Below are 21,284 nucleotides of genomic sequence, written 5' to 3' on the forward strand. Positions count from 1 at the left end.
ATTATGCACACGTCTGCAGAACATCACGTCCGAGTTTAAGGACAGCAACATCAGAGATTGGAAGCTAGGGAGTTTCAGGTCTGTGTTTTTATTATAGGTTCAAGAAAGTCTGAATACCTTTGCAAGAAGTATTTCAGAATCCCACTCAAATCCAGTACGAATGCCACATAGATCTGCATTGTACAATTAGTATACTGTTTGTCCGTTGAATCAGACACGCCTTTTGAAGCATTTCTAAAACAGGAGAGATCGTTAGTGAATGCGTCTTCCTGTAAAAAATAAAATGACTTCAAGGGCACTATAAGCAGAGGTGTGAAAGCCTGCTCTACAGAAGAACTATAGCCAGAGATGCCAAAGAGGTCGAGATTTCACCACGTGAGAGAAAGCATCTCAGAAAACGAAGTTGCGGTCGTTTCCACACGTTATAAAACCACTAGGTCAAACAACAAGAGCTGAAGAGCCGCTGTTGAGAGTAACGCGGCCGAGCGCTCTAAGGAGCTGGCTTAAACCTCCAGTCTCTTCAGGAGCATCTGTTGGAGTCACACTGCTACAGCGTATCTCCTTGTTAAGTATCCCTTTTATTGTTGTTGCTGCCTCCAGGTGATGTAACTTGATTCGGAAAAAAATAATTTGAACAACATTATTCGCATGTTTACTTGAAGGCCTGGTGGCCAAGTGGTAAGGCGTCGGTCTTGTAAACCGAAGATCGTGGATTCAAACCCCAACCGTGCCTGTTTCATTTGTCACCGCTTTCCTTTAGTTTCAAAGACTTCAAAAAACTCGCAATGTAGGAGTCTCAATAGTAAGAGAACATAACTGTTGCCAGTGATTAGTATTCTTGCATATCCTGCCTTGTTTTTCAGTCTAAAAGGCTTGTCTCTCTTCTCACCCATCTTCCGAATGATCGCCTCAGCATTGGGAAGGAATGTGCTCTTGGTACAGCCCCCGACTCCATGATCTGATCACAAACAGATCAGGTGACCTGTCAGTCCAGGTTGGAAGTAACGTTCGAAAGCACTAAAAATCTGACTTAGGAACGAGAAGACCGTGTTTTTTTAAACGAGTAAACGATAAAATAATATACTGCCTGCAAGACTATGTCAAGTTCAAGTTCAAGTTTATTGTCATTATATTCATACACAGGTATATGGTATAACGAAATGCTATTTAGCTAGCTCTCGGACATAAGTAGTACAAAGAAAAAAACACAACAACAATACAATTGTATAACAAAAGAAAGAAGGAGACAACAGCTGATGTGCAAAAAACAACAACAGGCAGTGTGCAAAACAACAAAAAGGTAACAGGTTATGTGCAAAAACACGCATCAAAAGAATGAAATAAAGGGATAGAAATTATGGGGAGTGAGCTTTTGACATGTATGGTAGAGGTAGATTTTCAATGTGTGTTTGGGTTTTTGGTAAGAAAGAAGGCACTGTGAGGTTCAGATCATAGGTGAGAGGTGAGGAGAGAGTGAGAGAGGCTGGGAGTTTAATAGTTTGATAGTGCGGGGGTAAAAACTGTTTCTGAGTCTGGTAGTCCGGACCCGAATGCTCCGGTACCGTTTTCCATGTCATGCTAAACGTCACAAATTGTGTCTGTCTAGTCGTATCAATCGTCCTAAAATTACGGAAAATCGGATGTGACTGGTGCAATCAGCACCCATTTCTTCAGGATAGTCGAGCGGTTTAAAACAGCAAATTCACAGCTTCGTGTCTTTTAAGCTTTGTGTTTCACTCTCCAAATAGAGGCACGGGTTCAAATCCCACTCCCGACAGTCAGGCGTTTTACCCTGTCTTTTTTACCTGCCTTTACACTGTTTCAGTCTTGTTGTGCTCGCTGACAATCACAATACGAGGAAAACGGAGAAACTGCTTAGCAAAAACATAACGGACAGAAAAAAGCTTCGTAAACACGTGAATGTGGTTAGCAGCAGTAAGGTATGCATTCAAATGTTTAAGGCTGATTTATAAAAGCAGCAGAAGAAAAGTGCAGCACAATGCAATTTGTGAGAATTCGCGGGTTTTTATGCTGCTTGGACTTCTTTCAAGCCTATGAAGTGACCCCCGTTTTATTTTCATTTTCAAACTTCAGAACCGAATAACAAAAAGGTTTCATGTGTGACAGCATTCCGTTGCAAATACCGTTTCCACGATGTATTCAGCAACGGGAATGACATATTTTAGTGCTGGCTCAAATGCGAGGAATTTCAGAAAAACCTGGAAAAGCAACGCTTGCTGTATATGACAAATTTAAAGCGTGTAGTCAGCATGAACAGAACAACGCAATGCTCTGTAAAAACGATCTGGAGCCGCAATTACTCTTTTATCTCAGGCAGTTCATTCCGATACGATGTTTCCGCAGAATAAATGAAATGCCGAACTCCAAACATGTTGTTGCCATTATTGTTACTCCTGCTGCTGTAGTTTTAAGCTTTAATCAGTGGGTATGTAATGTTGTAAAGGGGCTGGAATACTTTGTTCAGTCCAAATTCCATTATGTGAATTTATGCTTTTTTAATAACAGCATTAACAATACAATGGGTGCTCAAAAACCGTTACTTATTAGCTTAAGAAGCGGCAGTGTTTTGACAAAGTGTGGTATTCGAACAGAAAATGCTGAAGTGTTTAATACTTGCTTGTGAGCAGATCTCCCTTAATTTAGACAAACTCTTGTTCGGCCGATGATTTCAGATCAAAATCTGAATCAAGTGGAAATAAAGCTGAATTACGCTGGGTACTGGGTATCACTGTTACGCCATCAGGTCATGCTAGGACACAGAGGGACCCAATGTGGGGGCTGAACCCACAGTTCTGAGATTAAGAGATTCTTGCTTTATGGACTGCGCCTATATAACTCTGGTGCTACAGCAGTAATGTTTCTGGGTGTGGATGAACATGACATAATAGACTGACAGCAGGAACACGTGGCCCACAGGCAGTGACAGTATCGCTATATTTGGCTGCAGTATATTGTGTTGAGAGCAGCAATAACTTTCCTGCAGAGATGGGAGTGCCTTTAATACAGCTCTTTCAATCGGACAGAGTAACAGGAACTGACCTAAAGTTTCGGCTGTGGATCCATCTCCACATGGAGGAAAGAGACAGTAAAATAACGATGAAGAAACAGAAAGATTTGTGCTCGCTGCAAAGTAGGAAAGAGGTGGTCAGACACATAAAACAGCTTGGTGATAATTTGCAGCGACAGTTTTATGTTATTTAGTACACGGATTTGTTCCTTAAGATGTGTAATTTGTATGTTGGTTGTATGAGAACAGTTTCTTCTAAAGTCCTGTCAATTGACAGTGGAGAGCTAGCTGGTGCACATCTTCAAGAAGACTCTCTTTAAGGCGATTACAAGTTTCTAGAACAAATCTGTGTCATATTTTTAAAATAGTTTAGCTAATGAGCAACGAGAGTACAAATGAATTCTCCCACCCTCCATTCGAAGATAAAACTCCATGTGCGGGTCTAAGTTTCCTTGAAGCTACTGATGTTCGTCATTATTGGACATTCCCGGTGATATTGACTAAGAAGCTCAATTTTTACGTGTTGTAGTTCAACATGTGCAAAACATTCGTATCCGCTGCAAATATCGGCAAAGTCAGTGATATTCTCAACAATTTGTGCCATTGCAATTCGTGCCATACTTTTTCGAAATGTATTCTGACATGCCAGGATCAGAGGGTCATATTTAAAAAACTGGTGCATTAAAATTTCTTGTACTTCAGGATTTTGATAGTCTGTTACATTGTCTTTCACACGTCGGTGTCAGAACTGTGAGACATTTTCATAATCGGGGGGAAGGCCGTAGCAATAAGCAGAAAGTGCTTTCACCTTTTCCCAGTGTAAGTCCGTGTTGTGGTGAGTTTTTAAAATTGGTTTGCGATTTTCTGAAATACATTCCATACAAAAATATAATTTGGACAGTCGCTATTTATTTGGATATTCCCTTTCAGTGAAGATGTCTACAGTATTCCAGACGGATTAGTACTGAGAGACATAACATCACAGCAGCAGCATTTAAGGTGGAACGAAAAACACGCATAAGAAGCTGGCGAATAAGAAGCCAACTTCAGCCTCGTAGCAGACCCTGGGAGGCACGCTCAAAATAATCATCTTTCCCAGTACTTCAGAGTCATATTTAGATCGCTTTACTGCAATTTTATTTGATTGATGGGAGATGTGAAGCCATCGAACCTGTACTGCGCTTTCACATTGAAATTGAAGCCATTTCTCATGCTTTCTCTCAGTGTCGGGGCTGCAATTGCGTGTAAAGGAGGCGACTTGAAAATGAAACGTGTAATCACCCTACAGAGGATCTTCACGACGGGGTGCGTCAGCTAGTTCTCCATTATTGTCAGTTTACTGGACTTCTGAAGAAACCTACACAGTTATCTACAACGAAGATACAAACTACACAGTTTAAGGCACATGAAGAGAAATCTGTTTGCTGATTGACTCAAAAAATGTCGATACAAATAATCTGCCAGGCTGATTTACTTGTCCGTCCCCCTTTGCTGTTAGCACAATTCTTTCAGTTTCTTTTCTTGTATTTTCCTTGCTATTTTAGTGTTCCCCATGTATAGATGGTTCCACAACCGAAACCGGTTTCACCCTGTGTTTCTGCAGCGTCAGTCTGTATGAGGAGCTTATCTTGCATAGCTCCAGTGGCGCAATCGGTCAGCGCGCGATACTTACACAACAGTGCAGAGCGGAGTTATACCGAGGTTGTGAGTTTGAGCCTCAGCAAGAGCAGTGTCTTCAGCTACTGAAAGCTACTTTCGAGTTTAGGTACTCTTAGGTATCTGATGGAGATAAATTAACATCAAACGAAGAAGTAAAGGTTTACTTCGAGTCATAATCAAATAAGGCTCCACAGCTGAAACATTGTGTTTCCTTCTCTTTTCAGCATGGAATAAATCTTGACTTTTTCCTTTGAAGCCCATGCATGCTGACGCAGCTCCCTACTTAAATTACCATCAGCTGTGTACCTCCAGCTGACCTGTACACAAATATGATGAGAGGAGCACTGAAGACTTGAAAAAGCTCTCGCATTAGACTCTGTGTTTTTGTTGTTCCCCAGATTTGTTTTTAATGTTCTTTTTCTTTTGAAGTTGTTGCGTTTGGTTTTTTTTCATAGTTGTTAGACTACTACAGGGATTTACCTAGGTTCCTGGAAGACGTCTTGTTTTGTGTTTGTTGTGTTTTCGGGTTACAACAATTTTTTTTTCTATTGATAGGACCCCACACATTACTATGGGAGTAGTTAACTTTAGTTCTTACATTGTACCTGAAATTACCACATAAACTACTACTCTGTCCCTTTTTTTAAAAGGCACAAGTGAAGTTTGTTTTTCCTTGCTGCTGATTGGTAGCTACAATGGGTCAATTGCAATAAACTTATATACAATAAACTCTGCTGAAATTTGTCAGCAGCTCTGTACTAAACCTGTTCTCAATTGCAACAAACCTAAAATAACAGCTGCTGCCCATTTGATGTTACTGCATTAGGAGTCTAGCTTAAACCACCTATTCATAGGTTTTAAGCAACTCGGTAGCGGACTAAGCAGAACAATTGATCACATTAGAACTGTCTTGAATGTAATGGAAATAATGAACTCATTAATTAACAAGCTTATGCACCACTTGCTTGAAAATTATTATTATATTTAACTAAAATTGCTTTCCAGACACCACAAATATTCACAATGAATGTTATCATTACACGTATTTATTAATAAAAGTGTTATTTATTAATAATTAAGTTCCATGTATATCTTTATTAGTAGCTGTATTACAAGTAATGCATATGCAGTCTTTATTATAGTTAGTTTTCAGTTATCCTGGGGAGGGAAGAGAATGGAAATTAAGGAAATAAAAATTTAAAGGGCTTTTAAGTCTTCAATGTGTTCTGTCATAGCTGTGTGTTGTCACATCTGTCATATCTGGGTGTTAATTTAGTATATTTGTTGTATTATTTATTGTGATTTAACACTACACTTGTGTTTCTCAGGAGAAAGCAGTAATATTTTTTTTTTATTTGAGGGTAAAGAAAATTGTATTGTACGGCCAAATGTAAGGTTACGTTAAGAAACCCTTATTGTTACCTTTTGCAATGTTATTTATTTAAGACAGTTCTTCGGAATAGTGTCCCTTACGTATCTGTGACTGTGGTCCAACAATAACGGTGCTGAAATAGCCGGAATGTGCGGGAAGAAGATGGAGATGGAACAGGAGGCTTATTCAGTCGATAGAAAGGTTGTGTAGGACTGAACACACTGCGGTTATGGTACTGGGTTTAAGAGCATTACGATCCTACAGTCTCCTGATCCGTAATCAGGTGTCGCGCTGAAATTCACACATGAGGGAATTCAAACGAAAGAAATCACAGAAAAGATATCGCGCTTAAAAAGAAATCCAGAGTGGAGACGCTGGTGATAGAAAACAGAGCTTCATATGATGCATGAGATGCTTTACCTCTGAACTAAACTCGGCTCTTTAATCGTGTTTGGAAGAGTGAATAGTCAACAGTGTACATTTTAAAAATCAAAGCAAGACAATGAGACACGAAGAGAATTCGGAACACGAGCCTCTCCTTCATCATTTAATGAGCTTTTGATGAACTCCTAAGTGAAAGACAAATTCACTATTTTCACTTTGTGATTAAAAAACACTTTTATCACACCTTAAGCACTCCTGATGGTGTCGAATAGTTCTATTTTCTACCCTCATCATTTGAGGATCCCCAGCTAAAATATATTTTTAAACTACAACAAAATTGCAATATTTTGAATACTATTTAAGTTTACATAGTCACATTCCCGGTGATATTGACTTAGGCGCTCAACTATTAACTTCTTGTAGTTTGACTTGTGCCAAAAGTTTGAAATCTCTGCAACTATCAGGATGCTTAAGGACATCCAAAGAAACCCCATCACATTTAGGGGAGACGGTGTTGAGATCGGATTATTTTGAAATGCTTCTCTGGGGACTTTTGATTTACCAACTTTATGTTTAACTGAAGGATACACTGACTGATTGTGCCATAGAAACTAACGCACATCACCTTTTTTCTACATTCACAGGTTTTTGGCTAAAGACAAAAAAAAAAAATATTTTCCTTGCCAGCTGGCAGTAATTCCTCTGCAGCACTGACAAAAAAGATGAGTATTTTATCTTTCGCAATTTGTATGGATTTTTTAAAAAACAAGTTGTTCCAAAAATTAAATGAACACTTCCATTAAATTTAATGTAGAAGCATGTTGCTGTCCATAATGATAAACTGTGCAGCAAGACAGACACCACAGGGATTCAACCCCAGGATCTCCTATTTACTAGGTAAGCACTTTAACCCACTAAGCCACAGAATTCTCTCATCCTAATGTTAATCCCGCATCAGCAGGGTCAGCTTGTCGGTACGCCCATCTCCATTTGGTGGTTTGAGCTGACGTTACCATGACGTTGCCATTAAATGCAACCGGGAATACTCCAACCGGCGCACCGCTACGCCTGCCGTCGGAGAACTAAGACATGGCACTGGCATCAGATATCCCTTTTACAGCCACTTGGACACATCTCAATTGCTCTGAGACACCTGCATTCAGTGTGCGCTGAGCCTGCTCGCTGGGCAAGTGACGAGAAATGGCTTATGTCCAAGGAGCTCAATATGCTTTTTATGTTCAACGGGGTGTCCAATAAGCCGGCACTGACGCGCAGCACAGGCTCTGTGGTTTGACATCTCCCAAGGTAAATGTTGAAATTGTAGGTGGAAGAGGAAAATTACCCTCGAGCAATGGGAAAGAAGCCAACTCATGTCCGGAGGGGACTAATGTGCGGATGGGGGTGGCCTAGTTAAGGCAATAACTTCTTACTACATTATACTCTGCACAAGTAGGTTCAAACCCCATCCTCGTGGAGGAAGGGCTTTGACACATTTTGACCTTTTTAAACTTGGTGTGCTTTCGTTTCGTTTGTTCGCTCCTGTACTACAGCAGTGATATTACTATTAGGTGTTTGATCATGGTAGGCTGACAACAGGAACACGTGGTCCACAAGCAGTGACAATATCAGAGGTGTCTGCAGTGTGTTGGTTTGTGAACAACGATAAAATAACTTGACGTGGAAGCAGGTGTGCCTGCATTAATACAGTTCCATCGAGCGGAAAAAGTAACACAAGAACCGCCTTAAATTAAACAGCAAGTTTCTGCGGCTGAAAACAGAAACTATTCCCTGTGATAAGTGAACTCACAACCTCAGCATAACTCCACTATAAAAGCACCACAACCTGACCAATTGGACTACTGCAGCAGCACAGCACAGTAGCACATTTTCCTCAGTGCACTCAAACAGTGCTTCTTCCCTAGCCTACCAGCTTCAAGACTTTTTTAAATTGATCAAAGATTCGTTGGAAAAGGTTTGTCGATGGGTCAGGTGGGAATCACACCCGGATTCACTGCTTGCAAGACAGCTATGTTCATCATTATACCCAGGACTGGCGCCAGGGGAATGATCTGTAGGGGGGGGGTCTGAAATCCTGAGGGGGGCAGTGATATTTCGGTTTAAACGGAGCCATTGCAACCATCCAAGTGAATTCTCGCAGGCATGCCACTGATTAGTATTTCATGTTAGAAGATAACGACAAGCAATCTGGTATTTAGTGATGAAGAACAGTTCCACATTCATCAGAACTCACTTGATTATTTTTGCCTGGAGCATCAACCATATGTGTTCATTTTTGCAACAACATCAACGGTAACGAGGTTCTGAATCATGAAGAAATCATTGTAAAACCAACAGAAAGTACAAACTTCTATAACTACAGTCCTAGTTATATAACGATTGTAAGTATGAGGATAAACTACTGCAAGGCATTGGTCCACCTGAGCAAATAAGGTCATAATAATGTTGACACCCAAAAACATAGACACTATGTAACGTGCTGTTCCTGGATGGATAGCCCTCCTGCACATCAAACAGTCAAACAGTAACTGTGAATTCGGGGTTAGTGTAGTTATCTGACCATTGACAAAGTACAACTATTTTTTACGGCTCAAGTTAAGTAAGTGAAAGTGTTCAAAAACTTTTTATCCAAACCTTTTATCCAAAACTGAGGGGGGTGGGACTGTTCAGTTGAGGGGGCGATTTTGGCATGCCAGTAACATTTTCACAAAACATCCAAGAGTTACGAAAACACTTACTTTGTGTATAAAGTACATTGTGTACACACTGTAAGTTCACAACGCGAGAAATACTGCTCAATATGGGATCCTGTCCAGGAATATCAGGGCTGTAAGGGGGTCAGATCTATAGATGTAATAAACACATTAGTGGAGACAGTGTGTCTGCTCTCTGTGTGAGAGCCGGACAGGAAGAATAATCTGTGGTCTGGGAAGAAGAGACCCTCGTTGGAAGAGCGGCGCTTCTCACAGGAGAGAATGAAAAAAAAATCTTTTTCAGGGACGCTGATTTTTCTCCTTGGGGGAATTAAAAGCACTTATGGGGAGTGACCTTGTGGTGCAACAGTAGTGCATCTGATACCACATCAAAAGGTTGTGTGCTCAAATCAGGTCTAGATCGGCAGATGTATGTTCAATTTCAGCTGGTGCCGAACCCGGAAATTAGACCATGCAGTTTGATTTTATCTGTACACCACATAGATAATCTAAATGAAATAACAGAGCAGTACAGGACACGCATTCAGAAAATTACACAGCAAGTCATTTTGAACATGACAAGAGAAAAGGCACACTGCACATCCGTGAAACATCACGTCCGACTTTAGAGACAGTTACATCACAGAATGGAAGTTTCAGGCCCCTTTTTCATTACAGGTTCAAACTAACCTGAAAGTTACAGAGTTTTAGGTCACTTTTGTATTAAAAAGTGTCTGAAGCCTGTAAATATAATTTGCCCTTTTTTAAATTGTGGATGAAATCCACTCCCATGTACCAATACCTTACAGTATATTCATGTTAATTAAAATGACTAACGCTATTGGACATTAGCTGGTGCTTTTTGTAACGATTTGCTATTTCATGCTGGAAAGAAGGAAACCCGACCAACGTTTGCTTTCAGGTGCGGTTCATTCACATAATGGACATCTATTTCTGAGTAGTCTGATTTAAAATCACACGAACCCGGTAGAAGTCGAACCTACAATCTCATGATGCAAAATCAGACGCGTTATCCATTAAACCACTGGCCAATCATGTAACTGAATTGCACCATGGTGAGTTCAGCACTGCAACTAGTAATACACCATCCCATCTAAAATTTCTAAGTGAGAAACGTGTTTTCTACATTTTTATCAGTTTTAAAATATCATCTCTTTAATACAGACAAAGGGTTTGTGTGTCACTTTGAAATTCTGATTGATTTACATTTCAAAGAAAAAGATGTTTTCTTCAACAACATAGTGAAATTATGACATCTTTCACTCTACTTCTCTCTTGTAGTAAAGCAGACCTTGCAGTGTGAGCATTTGCTACAGTAAATTAGGTCATGTATCATGTTAAATTACTTCTTCAAAACCAAACATTTCCTGGTGCACATTTTCTCCATGAAAAAAATACATTTTTCCCTTACATGCTTTCTCGTTTTTTTTCCGTCAGAGTACAGAAAGAAGAAAAAAGGGAAAAGCAGTGTCGCAAAAGAACTCCGTCACCCTTGGGAGATGTCAAGCTCATCGGATATGAAAAGTGCCCAATAAAAGCAATTTCTCTTCATTTATCTTAGCTTCAGGGCTGCTATTATGTGTGAGGAGACAACTAGCTCAGCCAGCAGACTCAGCGCTTACTCAATACAGGTATGTTTTGAGTGTAATGCTGATCGTCTTATAAATGCAAAGGAAACTTTTAAAGCTGATAAAGTAATTTGCATGTGGCTACAACATCCCTGGAAGAGAGATTTTCTCAGTTGCACATAATCGGTATTTTTTACTTTTTGTTCAGCACTGGAAATATATTTTTTAAGTTTTCTTAAGAAGATCTCATGAAGTATTGCCAGGACCTACCTTTAGCACTCAATAGCGATATTAATGGAGTAGAAATGTAAGATAAATTGATGATCTGAGCTAAAATAGTCCTTACGCGCCTCATGTAACAGTGTTCGTATTCATAGCAAGTAATATTCTTTTTCAACCCCAAACGTTGCTATTGCATTAAGCTTTGTGCGACCATTAGAGGTTTCGGTAGCTTCTGGAGAGCGCACTTTTCCAAACTGAAACCTATAAGAACATTATTCAAGGTACACCATGTCCTGGAATCGTTCATCGGGACTAGGATTAATATCAATGGAAAGTACTTCAAGATTTAACTGAAATATTAAAAGAGTAGGAAAGCATTTAAAATAGAAAAAATCAGTTCAGATGATATTTAATTTTTGAGAAATGGGCACATACTGTACATCAGCTCATTGAGCAGTGCGAGGTGCTCTCCTGGAGATGATGTTAAATTAGTTAAAATCATGTGATAGTTGAAAAAGCTTAATACTTAGTGAAACAGCCAGCACAAATGGTTGCGTTTGTGATTATGTCACTTCTCTACTATAGCAGCGTCGATAAAAGACCCTCTGAAAGCTGTAAAGCACTGCACAACTGAATTCGTTGCTATTTGGAGAAATCCACAAACTCTTGTTTTTCATGTGCTTTAAAAGACAGCCATACTCACCGACAAAATAACGACACTGCAGCTGATTTTTTCCGAAGCACAGTTGACCTTTCTGAGCCAAATGATGAAGCTCACCCAGTGAATACTATAGCAGAAGGTAGAGGAAAGTGAGACTTTGTAACTACTGCAACCACAGGAACAACTGCAAGAAGCAGAATCAATTTCCCATCGAATGGTGGTGTTGTCTGAGGTACGTGATGTGAACGCGTGCAGAGAATCCCACAATCTCTTCAAAACTTGGACAAAGTATTTCTGATGGAGCGCTGTGCGCAAAGATTGAATAAGCTTTGCTCCTGCCGATGATTCTGCGTGAAAAAGCACAGCATTCAAGTTTCACAGACAAATGCACCATGCCTACAAAACCAATTTTAAAAACAATTGCGGCACACTACGATTCACACTGACTCAAAAGTGATCACGGCAGATGTTGTTCCCTGCATAATGCTGAAGGGACCAAAGAGCATTGCTGTTGGGAACACAAAATGAGGCTTTTTTATGCCTTGATGTTAAGCTGACAAAGACTATCTTGAAACACCTAGTTCAGTCTCTCGACAGACTGTCAAGCAAAGCTTTTACCCATTGAAGTCGCAATAGAAGGAAGGTCTTAACCCACCAACACTTAGCAGCGGCAAGATTCAAACCTAACCCAGCGAAGAAAATGGAGCACAAACCCAGCACTTAGACCACCCAGCCACACTCCCAACACCTTACTCTTTTGGAGAACGTCGGGTGGGTTCAGCTCTTGTTGTGCGACGCGTGGAAATGACTGCATCTTCGTTTTCCGAGATGTTTCCTATCACATCTTTGTCAGCTCTGAATATAGTGCTTCTTTGGAGCAGGCTTCAGACCTTTTATTTTATTTATAAAGGAGGGCGCATTCAGAAACATGTAATTCCTGTTTTAGAAATGCTTTGGGCGGTGTGTTTTATATAATGCACAAACAGTATTCTGATTGTATACTGTAGACCTGTATAGCAATCATACAGGATGTGACTGGGATTCTGAAATGTTTCTTGAAAAGGTATTCAGGGCTGCTTGAATCTATAATAAAAAAGTGACCCGAAACTTCCAACCTTCCAATAATTGATGGCGCTCTCCCTAAACCTGTACGTGATGTTTTGCAGATGTGCAATGTGCCTTTACTCCTGTATTTAAAACTACCTCTGTTGTTGGGCGGAGTTGAAGGAGAACTAACTGCACAGAAAAAGTACGTAACGATAAAATATTTCTGCGCGTGAAACACATCAATCGTTCAGCATTTCTAAAATGTTTAATTGAATTGACAAATTAAACTTTTTAAACTTCGAAAAGGATTATCTGTTGAGCCAGCAGACGTAACACTGCAGGTGCCCGTTTCTCACAGGTGTTTGAAGTTGTGGATAACATTTAGCAAGTTTGGCACCGTTGCTTAGCTGGTTAAGACGCCTCACTAAAAACCAGGAGACCCTGGGTGCAAATCCCAGCGGTATCTCTTCGTAGACAACAGGCCACTCGTTGTCAATATTTATGGAGCTTAATTTAAAGACAACGGGAGAAGCATGAGTTACAGCTTTCTGTAGCTGTTTTATATCGCTATGCTTTGTGGTGCAATGGTGAGTGCATTGGACTTCTAGGCCTTGATTGAATGAAGTCATTCAAAGGTTGTGGGTTTGAGTCCCATGAGAGTCATGTATCATTTTGATTCAACCTTTCAAAATCCTCTAGGGATTGGTGTTGATCAAGTCAAATAAAGGACTTCTTAAGAGTCCACAGTTGAAAATGAACCAGCAGCCACAAGAAAGAAATTAGCACTGGACTGTGATCACATTACTCCTGTCCTGGAGTCCTTGCACTGGCTTCCTGTCAACTTCAAAATCCTCATGCTCACCTATAAGGCTCCCCATGGCTTGGCACCTCAGTACCTGTCTGGGTTATCGCCCTATTCCCCACCTCACAACCTTCGCTCTTCTAATTCTGGTCTCCTATCTGTTCCCCCGTCCATCTACACTCTATGGGTGACAGGGCCTTCTCCTGTTTTACCCCAAAGCTCTGGATCTTTATCACCGAGGATATCAGAGAGTCACCTTCTCTAAACTCCTTAAAATCCAGACTCAAAACCCTCTTCTTTAGAAGAGCCTTTAATGAACTATTCTTTACCCCTCTGTTCCTACTGTATTTAATACCACCATCTATTGTCTCCTCTAACTGTGTATTCTCATCCTGCTTATGTTGTGTATTTTTTTAACTTTATTGTTGTGATTCTGTAAAGCGCTTTAAAAAGCCAGCTTTAAAAGCGCTATATAATGTAAAGAATATTATTATTAATAATGAACAGTGCATTTAACATTGAGCACATGCGGTCCTTCTTTGCAAAGGATTGCAAAGGTTGGGAATTAGCTTTTCACTCGTGTTGTTGAAGACCGTATCCTGGCTTTGTTGCAGGAAATGTCTGGATGCCATCACAAGATCAAGGAGAGGATCATGGTTTTGGGAAGTCTTTTTGATGCCTGACACTGTGTGTTTCCTGGTTGTAACAGGTGTCATTCTGGACCTAAACAACAGAGAACACCGTTGAAATCGCTGAACTGCCTAGCGGACACTTTGTCGCCTTCTTCTGACCTGTGCTTAATGCGATTCTCTGAAAACGTGGCACGTTATATCTGTGCTACCTTTATGGAGGGTGAGCACACTCATAAGAATCATAGATTCAATCACAAGCATCTAAAAATGAGCATGAGAAAATGACATCACGCTATAAGGCTGAATGGCACAAATTCTTCTGTTCCTTCTGCAGCAAATGTGTGTTTTTTGCTTCTTAACACTGAGATAGTTGGAGATATTTGGCAGCAGTGGGATTCCAACTCACACCCCCAAAGAGACTAGAGCTTTAATCCAGCTCTAAATTAAAAACTGGGTGACTTGTAAGGGCTGGTAGGAGAGGAAAGGAATAAATGCTTCTTTTTTGGACAAATTCTTTATCTACTAAAAGAAGGAAAGATATATTTGATTATTATTTTTTCACCAGTTGTTTTGATCAAATTATTGTAACGCAGTGCCATATTAAGGAATAATATGTACATGAACGTCATGTCTGTGTCGATGATGGCAGCTGAGTATCGCTGGAGGACAGTTCATCATGAGTGGGTAAGCCTGCATAATGAGGGAGATCATTAGAGATCGGCCTCTCTAACGCAGTGTCCAGTGACACTAACCTTCTGTCCTACTGTTCTCTGCTAATGTAGAGGGTGAATGTTTATTTAGGTGAATGTAAGGTTTCATTCTTGTAAAATATTTCCGAGCACTTTTTTTGTTGCTGAAAATTAATCTTGTGCATTTGAATGAATTCCGATATTGTCACCTAATTCTATACATTGTTTCATCAGGCTAGAACATTTAGAGGAGCTCAATTGCATTTATGAATTGCATAGTGATAGTATTTCTTGCCATTTAAATACTTCAGACAAAAATATAGAGAAGGTGCTCCTGTTTTCACCATTATAAGAACTGTGATGCACCAGTAATATTTACTCTCATAAAAGTATTGTAATTGTATTGTTCTGTTCTGTTACAATCTTAAGTGACACATACCTTCTGTTTTACTGCACTACACTTCTCCAGAGGCCAGTTCAGCACATAAGGATCCTCAGTCAAACAAACACTGCAATCGCTTGATAAACGCCATTTCTCATCCTTTCTCTTAGTGTCAGAGCTCCTATTGTATGCAAAGGAGGCGACGTGACAATGAAATCTTAAAGAGAGTCTTCATGAAGGTGTGTGTCGGCAAGCTCTCCACTGGCAATTGACTGGGCTTGTGAAGAAATCAATCTCATTCAACAACCATACAAATTGCACAGCTTAAGGCACATGAAGTGAAATCTGTGAGCTGATTGACACAAAACAATGTCACTTCACATTATCTGCAAAGTTGTTTTGCTTGTCTGACCACCTCTTCCTACTTTACAGTGAGCACATATATTTCAGTTTCTTTCCCCCATGTGGAGATGTGTCCACTGCCAAAACTGCTGTCTGATTATTTAAATTATCTGTAAAACTGTTACATGACTTCATCTAATTGTAAATGTATAAGACGGTCTATGAGACATTTGTGAGAGTAGCTGAATCCCAGGGCTGGTATGGAATCACACACAGACAGGTCTTCTGTGTGATCTGAGTCCCACTGCTCAGAGCTACAGACTGGTCAAATGGTCACTATTGTAGACACGACCATCGGACCATCGGCTACAAATAATCAATATACTGATCATAGAGTCACTATTGGTGTTTATTACATAAATACTATATATAAATAATAAGATAATTCCACACTCATATGTGTTATAAAACATTTATAAACATTTTGGGAGGCTGACATACAGTAAAGAAAGTAATACTGAAGGGCTGGAAGTCCTGGAAAGCGTTAATAGAACCTTCTTGCTTTCGACCTGGATCAGAGCCCACAACTGCCAGATCAGTGACCCCTGAGCCCAGTTCACAGAGAGGAGAACCAGGAGCTCTTTTATGTCTCTAAGAGGGCTGGGAGGAAGGATAAAAGGGGGAAATGTGACATGAGTCCAGGCTGTTCTGTCTGATATTGTTCATGTAGCAGCACTGATTGTCTGAATATCTTCTGGTTCTGGATTGTGAGGATAGAGAGCAGTACGGAGTTGAGATCCTGTCTGAGTGTGAGTCTGAGCTGTGAATCTGACTGAGAAGAGAATAATGATTTTTTATTCTGCCTGAGAATTTTCCTGAGAATTTTTCCTGAGAACTTTTCTTCTTTTCCAAGTGGTGTTACACCTCCTTCAGAAACTCTGCACAGAAGAAATGCTGCAAAAAAATGCCAGTGATTTGTGAAAAGCAACGGGAATGTGTCCTTGTGCAGCTGTTAAACAAAGGGCTGGTGGGTCAAACGCACTCAGGGATGCGCTTCAGATTGTGATGATTTAAACATAATCTCCACTTAAAATTGAAGGGATTTCTTCGCAAACCCTCTTGAATGTTGCAGGAAATCTTCGTGTTTTACTCGTGTGCAACTACAACAAGTAAACAATTAAGTACCTAAGTCAATGTCCAAGAAAACCATCTTCACGTGTGGAATTTTTCTTTAACTGGCTGTTGGGAGAATTCATCTATACACCTGTTGTATCCTTAGCAAAAATATTTTAAAATTAGTACACAGATTTGTTGGAGAACTTGACAATCCTTGACAATCATTATTAAATGAGCATTATACAAATGTGCGTTGATATTTTTAATATGTACCTTAATTGTAATATATATATATACATAATTGCTTTGATATGGATGTTCATTTGAAGGAATTGAGGAAACTATGAAGGATCGCAGAACAACCAAAGATACACTTGGGCTTCTGCTATTGGTAAAGATGAAAGAGTACCTTAAGTGTAAAGCTAGCATACACACGAGAGAAAAAAACAGTTTTAATGCACTTCATTAAATTGATGGTGTGCTTATCAATCGTGCATAAAGTGCACATAGCAGAGGATGGTTTCGATCCATCGACCTCTGGGTTATGGGCCCAGCACGCTTCCGCTGGGCCACTCTGCTGACAGCTGTCATGTAGCGATTCAACACAACTGCTCTATCTTTGCTTTCTAAAAGTGCGCCCAAGATGAAAAGTCTAAACGGTAAACGCAGACGTCACTTTGAGCACTTGGTCTTTTATAGTACAAAACATCACCCGCTGCTCTACATGGGCGTGTCTTCAATATCGTTGAGAACCAAACCTTGTGCTTTCCGAGTCAACTGATTCTTTCATCGTTAATTCCTAAATCTTCAATGAAAATCAGTGAAACGAAAATCAAACACATGCACACACTCGGGTCCTAACTTGAAAGAAAAATCTACACCCACTTTATAATACTGAAAATGATTCAGGAAGTACAGCAAAGTTCTAAAACCAGCGAATGCATCTGCATACATAAAATGTCAATTTTTCAAAAGTAACATCTTCAGCTTTGAAAGATTGTCATTCATATATTTTCGTTTTTCTCTTTTTTTACATAACACGCTTTCGAGAAACAAACTGTCTTTTAATTAAGGCTTCATTAGAAAATGTGTATCTTAGTTTGCTAAGTTAAAATCGGCACATCCCAGTGGCAAAAGATGTAGAATATACGACTGTTAAACGCATACCTTAGACGTGTAAATGTGCTCCGTAACTGGTCTTGAATGAAATTCTAATATACATATATCGTTATACGTCAATTAGACATCTATGATTATATGTTTATTATACATAAATGGTTGGAGTTCTATTATACGGATAAATTTAGAAGACTATAATATATAGTTAAAGGTCTATTATACATCAAAGAAAGATTTTTATAGGTGTAGAAACTAGTAAATAAAGCCAATGATTTATTTTAGAAATGTATTCTTAAAATATACAAATATTCACACATGAAAAATATGTAGTTCAAATTATAGATTATATACAATATTGTAATCAACAAATGTCTAATCATCATAAAAAACACAACTAGTAAACTTCAGTTACAAATTCTAGTAACATGGCAATATATATATATAGTAATGACAAACACAAACTAATTACATGAACGCGCTAATATTTAACTCAAAACCACATTTCGATTCAAATATAAATTTTAAAATTTACAACTTCTTTATTTCCACGAAAATATTATTAATGTAGCACAAACGCTACTTTCTAATAAAGACAGAAAGAAACTGTTTGTTTTGTGTCTCATGGTGATCCTCCTCTCGATACTAATGAAATGTTTAATATGATCCCTCGAGAAAAAAAAAGAGTCCATTTCCGCCTGGAATGATTGATGCCCCATCAAACATTTTGTAATATCCCTGGAAGTTTATACAGTAGAATCCTGGTTCGTGGCTTAAATTCAAGGTAAACAAGACGAAGGAAACGAGTTGGAAACTTGATGTCGAAGTGGGATTTAAATCACCCGGAACATTTCACTACATCGGGCAGTATGTGCAAGAGAGCCTGCTGACATCCCTTCGATAGCTCAGTTGGTAGAGCGGAGGACTGTAGAAAAATCAGCGGGGTATCCTTAGGTCGCTGGTTTGATTCCGGCTCGAAGGAAGGTGCTTTTTGTGTACTTTAATCAAAGAGTTAAAAAAGCGAATCTGTTTCAATCAGACATTGATCAAAAGCTCAATAAACGACGAAGTAGAGGTTCCTGTTCCGAATTCAGCCCACGTCTGAGTGTCTTGTTTTGGCCAAGATCTGATCTTTGAATTAAGGGACTACACTGTCTGCTTTGTAATCCAAAAATGCATACAGATGCAGCCATTCAAAGTGCGCGTCACAGACACGTACCGCAGGTGACGTCGCTCAGTATGACGCAAGATGACGCGTGGCACCGCAGTACGTGATTGGTTGACCGACAGGGGCACTCGTGGTCCGTTGGTCTGTCGTAGAAAGACTTACAGTAAAAACGTCTTTGCTGTGCCCGTTGTAGATATTGAATTTTACCACTGAAGGGAAATCTTAGTAGCTGAGCATAAAAAGAATAGGAGCATACTGTAACGCGTGTGAAGGCCATAAACGATATTAATTTTGGAACATAAACATACAGTATATACTGTAGCTGGTCTTGGTACTTTAAAGAAAAAAATACACACCAGTATTCCATTTCTCCCTAAACATTTTAAGCTTTGAAGTCTTTAACTAACATGATACCGGAGTCAACAAGCATACTTTTAGAATTTGATTAAAAGGGAATATAATATGGAATCGCGTATCTAAAGAATTTAATAACGGTATTCGTGTGCTGCGACAGGGCTGTGTAGGGCTTTTTCGCCTGCCTGTTCATGCGAGCTGTCTTCTAGCCGACTGGTCTAGGTGCGTGACTAGCAACTGGGAGGTTGTGTGATCGAATCCAGCTGGTGCCGGACTTTTCTTTTAACAAACATTTCTTCGAAAAAATAGAATAGCGATATTATGGACAATAAATTGACTTTTATATTTCAAAATATCGCAACATGAACGATATTTGCGATATTTTGAACATATCTTCCCTTCTGACAGCGGTTCCTCCTTCTATTGTGTGTGTGTGTGCAACAGAGTAAATTTTTATAGAGAAATGGAGGCTGGACAGTATGCGTTACAATATAAACATTTATATTGATTTAAATCGTGTTCTGATTTAAATCGCAAACGCGTGTTTAATTATGTGTTTTTTAATCATAATCAGGCTAATGCATTTCTACATTTTCTGTATGAACCAGCTTAGAGGTTCATACAGAAAGACAGCTTGTGTTTAAATTGAGTGTAAGGTAATTTATGCTTCTAAAGTCATGGTCAGCATTTATTATTGTACTGTGCTGTAAACTTTTTCTGTGCCTAGTCACATTATTTTATAGCGTTTTTATTGCGTTATTAAATCCGGTGGCGCTGTGTGTTAGAGTAGTTTCCTGACTCCCTTGTCACATGGTCTGTGATTGAATCCCATAGAACTATGACTTTATTTTTTAACAAACATTTCTTTGAAAAAATGAAACGTTTCCCTTGGTCAGAGATTAAATAAAACCTCACTCGCACCAAACAAATTTATATTTCTAAATATCACAAAATACGTTCATTGTCTTCCAATCGAGTCGAGTTGACATTGGAAGCCTGCCACACCCGGACTGTTAAACCAACGCATTAGCACGTCAAAGCCCATCGAGGGTATTGAGCCAGTATTGCCTTTAGTATTCCCCCCTCTCCCCTCAATTCAATTCAATTCAAGGTGTTTTATTTGCATGACAGATGGGTACAAGCAGTGTTGGGTATGTATATTGTAACGCTTACGGCAGACAGGCACTGTGTAAGAGCCGGCGCACCAGAGCAGCGCACCGAGGGAGCGTCTGCATTTCTAACTTAGTTTTTAAAATTAGTCAAGCAATATGAAGCATCTCCTTTTACTTAGTGCCTGAGCATAAAAAGAATAGGAGCATACTGCAACGCGTGTGAAGTCCATAAACGATATTAATTTTGGAACTTAAACATACAGTATATGGCTGGTCTCGGTACTTTAAAGAAAACATACACACCAGTATTCCATTTCTCCTAAACATTTTAAGCATCGAAGTCTTTAACTAACGCGATACCGGAGTCAACAAGCATACTTTTAGAATTTGATTAAAAGGGAATATAATATGGAATCGCGTATCTCAAGAAATTAATAACGATATAATTATATTCATGTTGCAAAAGAACTGCAACGGACATAAAAACTCCCTTGCTTTTAACAGAGCGTTCCATAATTTCTAACTACGAAAATGCCAGGTGAAAGGATTTGTAAACATATTTTGTTAAAGCAAGTCAGAACCCATTCAGAGCCTACATTACATTTTAGCGTTTCATTCTGAGCAGAAGACCCTCACACCTGAAGAAGGGGGAGGTGTTTTTCGCTGGAAATCTCGCCTGCTTCTACTTTACAACCGGAGTGCTGGCTGTGACGAATTAAACCGGTATTACAGGTTACAATCACAGACCATGTGACATGGGAGTCAGGAAACTAACACAGCGCCACCAGATTTGATAACGCTATGAAAACGCTATAAAATAATGTGACTAGGCACAGAACAAGTTTACAGCACAGTACAAAAATGCTGACCATGACTTTAGAAGCATAAATTGCCTTAC

The 21,284-nt window shown here is 39.4% G+C and overlaps 1 protein-coding gene and 1 non-coding gene across 2 annotated transcripts in view; one reads left to right on the forward strand and one right to left on the reverse strand.

Annotated features, from left to right (window-relative positions):
• Positions 1–21,284, reverse strand: part of LOC148825419 (uncharacterized) — a 244,459-nt gene that overhangs the window by 100,453 nt on the left and 122,722 nt on the right. The window lies entirely within an intron of this gene.
• trnay-gua (transfer RNA tyrosine (anticodon GUA)) lies at positions 18,647–18,734 on the forward strand. The gene is given in 2 exon segments: positions 18,647–18,683; positions 18,699–18,734. It is a non-coding gene; the product is annotated as a tRNA-Tyr (tRNA).

Source organism: Atractosteus spatula, chromosome 10 (genome assembly GCF_055471065.1).
Source record: "Atractosteus spatula isolate fAtrSpa1 chromosome 10, fAtrSpa1.hap1, whole genome shotgun sequence".
NCBI lineage: Eukaryota > Metazoa > Chordata > Actinopteri > Semionotiformes > Lepisosteidae > Atractosteus > Atractosteus spatula.